Source organism: Octopus bimaculoides, chromosome 19, assembly GCF_001194135.2.
Source record: "Octopus bimaculoides isolate UCB-OBI-ISO-001 chromosome 19, ASM119413v2, whole genome shotgun sequence".
Lineage (NCBI taxonomy): Eukaryota > Metazoa > Mollusca > Cephalopoda > Octopoda > Octopodidae > Octopus > Octopus bimaculoides.
In genome coordinates this window covers 25,621,437-25,628,876 of record NC_068999.1, presented here as the reverse complement: position 1 = coordinate 25,628,876, position 7,440 = coordinate 25,621,437, and the positions used below count along the sequence as shown (strand labels likewise).

General features: G+C 33.5%; 1 protein-coding gene across 1 annotated transcript in view; it reads left to right on the top strand.

Annotated features, from left to right (window-relative positions):
- LOC106877513 (uncharacterized) overlaps positions 1-7,440 on the top strand; it is a 25,649-nt gene that overhangs the window by 17,481 nt on the left and 728 nt on the right. The gene's annotated exons all lie outside the window — the stretch shown is intronic.

The following is a 7,440-nucleotide window of genomic DNA, read 5'->3' as shown; positions in this document are numbered from 1 at the left end:
GCTGCTCTGGCAATGATCATGCTCGATTGGTGCTTGTGCCATCACGATTTTGATTTCACTTGCCCCAACAAGTCTTCACAAGCAGAGTTTAGTATCCAATGAAGGAGAGGTTGGCATGGGTGCCAGTCGTCGAAATTGGTTCGATTTCGATTTCACTTGGCTCAACAGGTCTTTGCAAGCAGAGTTTAGTGTCCAATGAAGGAAAGGTATGCATAAGTGGGCTGGCTACACCCCTGGCAGAGGCCTCGGATTATGGTCTCACTTGGCTTGCCGGGTCTTCTCACGCACAGCATATTTCCAAAGGTCTCGGTCACAAGTCATTGCCTCAGTGAGGCCTAATTTTCAAAGGTTGTGCTTCATCATCTCATCCCAGGTCTTCCTGGGTCTACCTCTTCCACAGGTCCCCTCAACTGCTTTTTCACACAGCTATTTTCATCCATTCTCGCCACATGACCATACCAGTGCAATCGTCTCTCTTGCACACCATAATTGATGCTTCTTAGGTTTAACTTTTCTCTCAAGGTACTTACATTCTGTCGAGTATGCACAGACATTACACATCCATTGGAGCATACTGGCTTCATTCCTTGCGAGCTTACGCATGTCCTCAGCAGTCATGGTCCATGTTTCACTGTCATGTAGCATGGCTGTTCGTATACATGCGTCATACAGCCTGCCTTTTATTCTGAGCGAGAGGCCTTTTGTCACTAGCAGAGATAAGAGCTCTCTGAATTTTGCCCAGGCTATTCTTATTCTAGCAGCTACACTTTCAGCACACCTTTCTCTGCTACTAACTTGGTCACCTAGATAACGGAAGCTATCAACTTGCTAATTAATAAATTCAACAAACTGTCAGAGCCTCTCACTAACATATTACAGCCATCAGCCCACAGATATGTTGATTCTTCTCTCTGCCTCTTCTACCTCTACTCTGAGTACTTCTAATAAAGTTGAATATCCTTTCTATCGAAGTCTTCCAACAAACATCTCACTTTCTTTACTGTGTGTCATCTCCCTAGATTCAGACTTTGTCCAATCATTCCTTGCTAAAAAAATTCTGGAATTCTCCCTCCACCATGTTTTTCTTACAGATATTAATTTACAGAGGTTCAAATTAAATTCAAACACATAGATCTCGCTTGTCTAAGTAGGCATGCATATTGCAAACTTATCAAAAAGTTCCTGGAATAGTTCTTTATTGTGCCAATAGATGGCAGCACACAATTGTGTGTGCAGTAAGAGCTAGCAGTAACCTTCATGAAGCAGTGTGCTGATTGATATTGCTGTATTTACTTTGCAAGTTGTAAAATTTGTGTTTTTGTGATCATGTGTGTGCTGTAATCTACAATTTTGTTATGGACAGAAAGGTGGAACAAAGAGCCAATGTGAAAGTTTGTGTTAAACTTGGGAAGTCTGCTGCAGAGACATTGAGTATGACCTTGAGATGAAGCAACAGTCATAATTGAAGAGCCATTCATCTCCACAACCAAAGAAGGCACAACAGAACTGCAGCTCATTCAAGAGCATGCTCATCGTTTTTTTCAATATCTGTGGTATTGTTCATCAAGAATTCATCCTCCAGGTCCAGACAGTCGGTCGAGAGTTCTACTGCGATGTTTTGAAGGGTTTGAGGGAGGACATTCGAGGAAAGTGACTGGATCTGTGGAGTGCGAAGAATGACAGTGCACCCTGTCACTGAGCTCTACTCACTCATGAGTTTCACACCAAAAACAATATGCTATCACTTCCACACCAGCCCTATTTGCCAAATTTAGCACCTATGGACTTCCATCTCATGCCCAAGATGAAAATGCAGCTTAAAGGTTGCTATTTTAATACTGTTGTCAAGATCCAGAGCAAATCATACAAGGTCTTTGACTCACTTATGGAAGATGACTTCCAGGCCAGATTCTGAAAGCGGTAGGTATGCTGGGACCAGCGTATTGCCACACAAGGTGACTGTTTTGAAGATGATGGTAAGACTTAGGCAAATAAGTTATTTTATATTAAGCATAAATAGTCTGAGAACTTTTTGATACCACCTTGTATGCCATGGGCATTAATATTTCCCTGAGTCAAGGTTCACCAGACCTTTCCTTTTTTTAATCACATGACACTCTCACTTTCTTCTTAAATTATACAGTACAAGGTGCAGACAGTATTCTTCAAGTGCATTTGGACCATCAGGGAACACTTTATTGCATTTTGTTACAGAGATCAGTGTTATAAAATGTTTCTTTGATGATCCATTCCAGTTAGGTATCCAAATGGACTTGAAACATCCGATGCTGAGTTCCACATAACTTCAATGGTTAAAACATATATAGGAACTAAATATTTATACTGATGGTCATCTTAATTTCCACTACGTATACTCTGTACATTATAACTAGTAACACTACTAAGTGTAGTGGTTGCTTAACCACTACAATGGAAGCTGACTGGATAATAAGCTATGTGGAGCTCTAACTCATACAGTAGTAGACATTCATCTAACTGTACACACAAAATGTACACCAATCTGATGAAGGCTTAGCTTAAAAATTCAAAGTCACTGTCAGTACAATTTTTGTTAAAGAACAATAAACCAAATATATATATATATATAAAATAGTGTACATTTAAACACAGGAGAAATTACCTATAACAGGCAATTTCTACATGCTTGGAGACAGTCAAAACGACTGAAAACCACAAAATTTAAGCAATTTCAAAGGGAAAGAAAAAATAGAATCTTTTACCTTGTTTCTACTGTTATACCTATAGGTTTTGAATTTTTTTAGTAAATAGAATAATTTACTAGGCAAATTCTCATCAGTAACTGAGCCATCCAAGACTAAGCACGTGTCCCATCGTTATATGTTATAACTTTTTCAAAATGCACCACGCAAGTGCAGTTTCAATCAGAAGAAAATAAAACATGCCGAAACAAACTTTGAAATGCTAATATTGATATTAATATATATATATTTTTACAAATTTCACTACCAGTGGCTTAGCATGTATAAAAAGTCAAATGTACACTATTTTATATTGATTAATATGTTGTCTATTGACTTTTTATACATGCTAGGCCACTGGTAGTGAAATTTGTAAATATATTTGCTTCCCTATATATATATCTAAGTATCAACATTAGCATTTCAAAGTTTGTTTTAGCATTTTTCATTTTCTGCTGACTGAAACTGCGTTTACATGGTGGATTTTGAAAAAATTATAATATGCTATTTGTCTCATAGTTATAGGTTAGTCTTGGATGGCTTGGTTACTGATGAGAATTTGCTTAGTAAATTATTTTATTTACTAAAAAAATTCGAAACCTATAGGTATAACCGTAAAAACAAGGTAAAAGTTTTTATTTTTTCATTCCCTTTGAAGTTGCTTAAATTTTATAGTTTTCGGTCATTTTGACTGCTTCTTCTAGCGTGTAGAAATTGCCTGTTATAGGTAATACATCTTGTGTTTAAATGTACACTATTTTATATTGAATAATATGTCGACTATTGACTTTTTGTACATGCTAGGCCACTGGTACTGAAATTTGTAAAAAATATTTGCTACCCTACCCTTGATTCAATAACACTGTGTATAAACTCGGTATTTGGAATGACCAATTTCAAAGACTGTTGGATTTTACTCATAAGGTATTGGAATCTTATATGTATACCATTCTGCCTAAACAATGGATTTACAAATACAATATCCCTGCATTCACTCTCTATTTCCCATCTTATCTAAATCAACTATTGCTTAACCATCCTCTCTCATCATCTCTGATGAAGGGATATAATAAATATCCTGGAAACAGCTGTAAGACCTATTTATAAATGTTCTAAATTATACATAGCCTTGTTTTTTTATATCTCATTACGAAAAGTAAATCCTTATATCTAAGTATATATATATATATGTACATATATATATATTTACAGCTATTAATGACTTAGATTCAAACTCAGCATCTGGATTAGATGGTCTCCCAGGCATACTGTTAAAGAGGTGCAAATACAGCCTCACTAAACCACTAAAGATACTATTTCAAAAGTTGCTAGATATTGGCATTTTCCAAGAACACACAGGAAGTAGCAGGGCTGAAGCTAAAAATTACAGACCTGTGAGACAGATGCAATAAATGTTTTCCTTGAATAAGTCAATACCTGTATGAAAGATATGTTCTGAGAAGTTGTTCCAAGCAGAAAATGTTTTGGGAAGGAAGGATTAGATTTAGTGATTATGGTATGCAGTCAGCCAACTCCAAGGAATTATATTATAGCTATTATAGTAGCCGTAGAGAGAGGCTAGTTTCTCAGACGTGGTCCTAGATGTGCTTTTACTAGAATAGATCCTCAGTGATAATGATGTCTGATAGAATGATTGTGAGGGCTGTAGCTGAGTGCAGGTCATAATTAAATATGATGAATATATGAATTAACCATTTAGCATTTAAATGAGCCATATCAGGCCCAAATATTTTACTTGTTTTCTTTACGAATTAGCCAGCCTCTCACACCTCTCATATAATGTCATTTTAAAAATAAACAAGCACATCATCAAAATCTCAAAGCTCCAAGATAATGCATAACAATGTGAATAAATATACATTATATTTGACAGGGTAATCTGAATGCTAAAGGGTTAAGTACTGATGCTTCAGTTTATTTGATGAACATTAGTTCAATCTCCAGATAAGTGAATCTATATATGCTCTGGTTTAAGTGGAATGGTTAAATGGCATCACAAGAATAATCAATATAATATCTTCTCATATATGGGCAACAGAATGAACAGCATCTACTCTCCCCATCCCCTGGATTGAAATAATGAATTCAGTTAGGAAATGAGAGAACCTTAGTGAACCTCCAGAGAATACAGCAGCCACCTGAAGAAGGCCAGAGTGTTCAATGACCGAAACATTGTGACTATAGCAACCAAGATTTGGATCTTAGTTCAAATATATCACTGTATACTAAAGAAGAAACAAGGTATTGATATTTGTGCACTTTTTATGATCATTAGTGATTAATCTTATTTCTTACCTTTGTGGAGTTGATAAAATAAGGACTAATTAAGTTCTGAAAACTGATTAATTGACTGTTCGCTCCCACCAGAAAACATGACCTTGTGATAATGTCAGAAATCATTAATTAGTTGGAGACGAAAGACAAGTGTCTTTGCTTTGCAGGCCATCGTAGACTGGTGGTACTGATATAGTTGATGGTCAAGTTGAACATCTGTAAGCCAATATGTACAGGAAAAATAAGGGCATGAAGGGAATTACAAGTTGTGGAAACTCTGTGAAGGAATGACTAAGTAATATATTTACAGTAAGATCAGTGGTAGGGATGAGATGTAGTAGGGCTAGTAAGAGACGAGATAAATATGGGATGAAAGCTTCAGATACCAGAGGAGAGAGTTTGTAGTATAATAACAGAAAAAAAAAAGCAACAATACATCCATGATCTAGTTATAGTATGCAATATCTATACCATGCAGTTGGTCAACTTGCTTTTGAACATAGTAGATCATCAGCACATAATCAGAGCTAAATGTCTGATAATTTAACCTCCAACCATTGTTGCTGTGTATCATTATATATTAAAGTTGAGAGGAAGAGCATTATTATAAGATATATTTATATTTACAATCACTGTATCTGTATAAATATTAATTTGACATCATATGAAAACAAAAGCCCCTGGTAAAATTGTTTAGACATCTACTAAATGTACTTACTTACTGTTATTGATTGTTATGTTCTTGTCAATAAATAATGGTAATATTCATAGGAACACTTGTTAAAAAAAAGTAAAATGTGGAACAATAAAAAGCATAATTTATTTGATTTATACTTTACCATTTATGATGAAAATCAACCCAAAGTTATTGACACAAGAGATGCTTTCTTTTATTAATAAATATCCCATTAAGCATCTGAATATCCATATTAACTCTTGAAAGGATATCTATATCAGAACTATCAAAACTGTTAAATATGTGATGAAAGATTTTATAAAAGCTTTGAACAGTGACAAACAAAGAATAAGGGTGTTATATTAATTGAATTTTAAGAAGAGACCAAAATATGAAATAGTGTAACACCTACTAAAAAGAGCATTAGATCATTAAGAAAGATTGTGATTGAAATAATCAAGTTGAAGGAAACTAATCAACTATTGTGCTTTTATTGTTGGTTCTGTGCGAGACAGAATCTGACTATTTCTAAATATTTAGTTTCTAAAGGTGTATGATAATTTAAAGGGAAATTATTGTTTTTATTTTTGTTATTAAAATATATATTTATATATAGCTATATGTTGAAAATTTGAAATAATACAGTAAATAGAACCATTCAAACTAGGAATGGAAATTTGCCAAAAGGTTGCATTAAATGAGAATTTACCACTGTATAAAGCAGCAGCAGCAACAATGATAATAGTAATAATAATAATAATTTGAGTCAGTACTGAAGAAGTAATGGAATACATTCCATTTATTTACAAGTAATATAAAAAAAATTATTTGGTAAAAAAAATGAACATTGCACATTGTAGGCTATGCGAGAGAAGGAGAGCCCTGAAATGAGTGAAATTGCTTGTCATTCAACAAGCCAGATTGTATTACATGCACATAGAATGTTTTAAAAGCTTTTCTTTTAAATTATTTGTCTGTTCTGGTAATATAGAGAATAGATAAGTAAAAAAAAAAAAAAAAATCTTTTCACCACTTGCTTTTATTTTTCCTTCTTTCTTTCAATATACAAATTTATAAATTAGATACGGTTTTGTAATTAATAGTGAATTAGATTTAACTGTAGACATACATATATACTAGCCAGTAACTTAACCATACTGTCATCTTTTTTGATGTGCAAAGAAGAATGTAATGTTCAGCATCATTTCAAATTTTCTTTTGAAAAAAATATATTTATCAATAATTAAAAAAAAAAATAAATCGAAAAATATTTGTAGTAAACTATTTGCATATAAAAAGAAATACATATCTTTTTATTCTTTTCTCAGAAATGCATTTTAAATCACCATATAACTGAATTGTGCCAACAAAGTCATTAAAAATTAAGGTTTCTACTATATATAAAAAATGTATTTTTAAATATATATTGTCAATGAATGTGTATCATTCTATCAATCTATTTATCTAACTAACTGTCTGTAAGCCAATAGACAAACTGATAGCTAGATAGATCAAAAGAAATATAGATTGATAGATGCATAGTTAAAATCCAGCTCAATCTGTTTGTGGTAGAGAAGATGGTTATTTTCACTTTTAATTTTCTCTCATTTCAGCAATTCATTAAGATGTTAAATTCTCTTTTAAAAAAGTACAAGTTTTTCCATAAGTCCTTTACAAAAAACCCCTGGCAGTGTTTTATTTTAAACATCACAGTATGATTAGAAATAGTTTGAGGGTGATGATGATAGA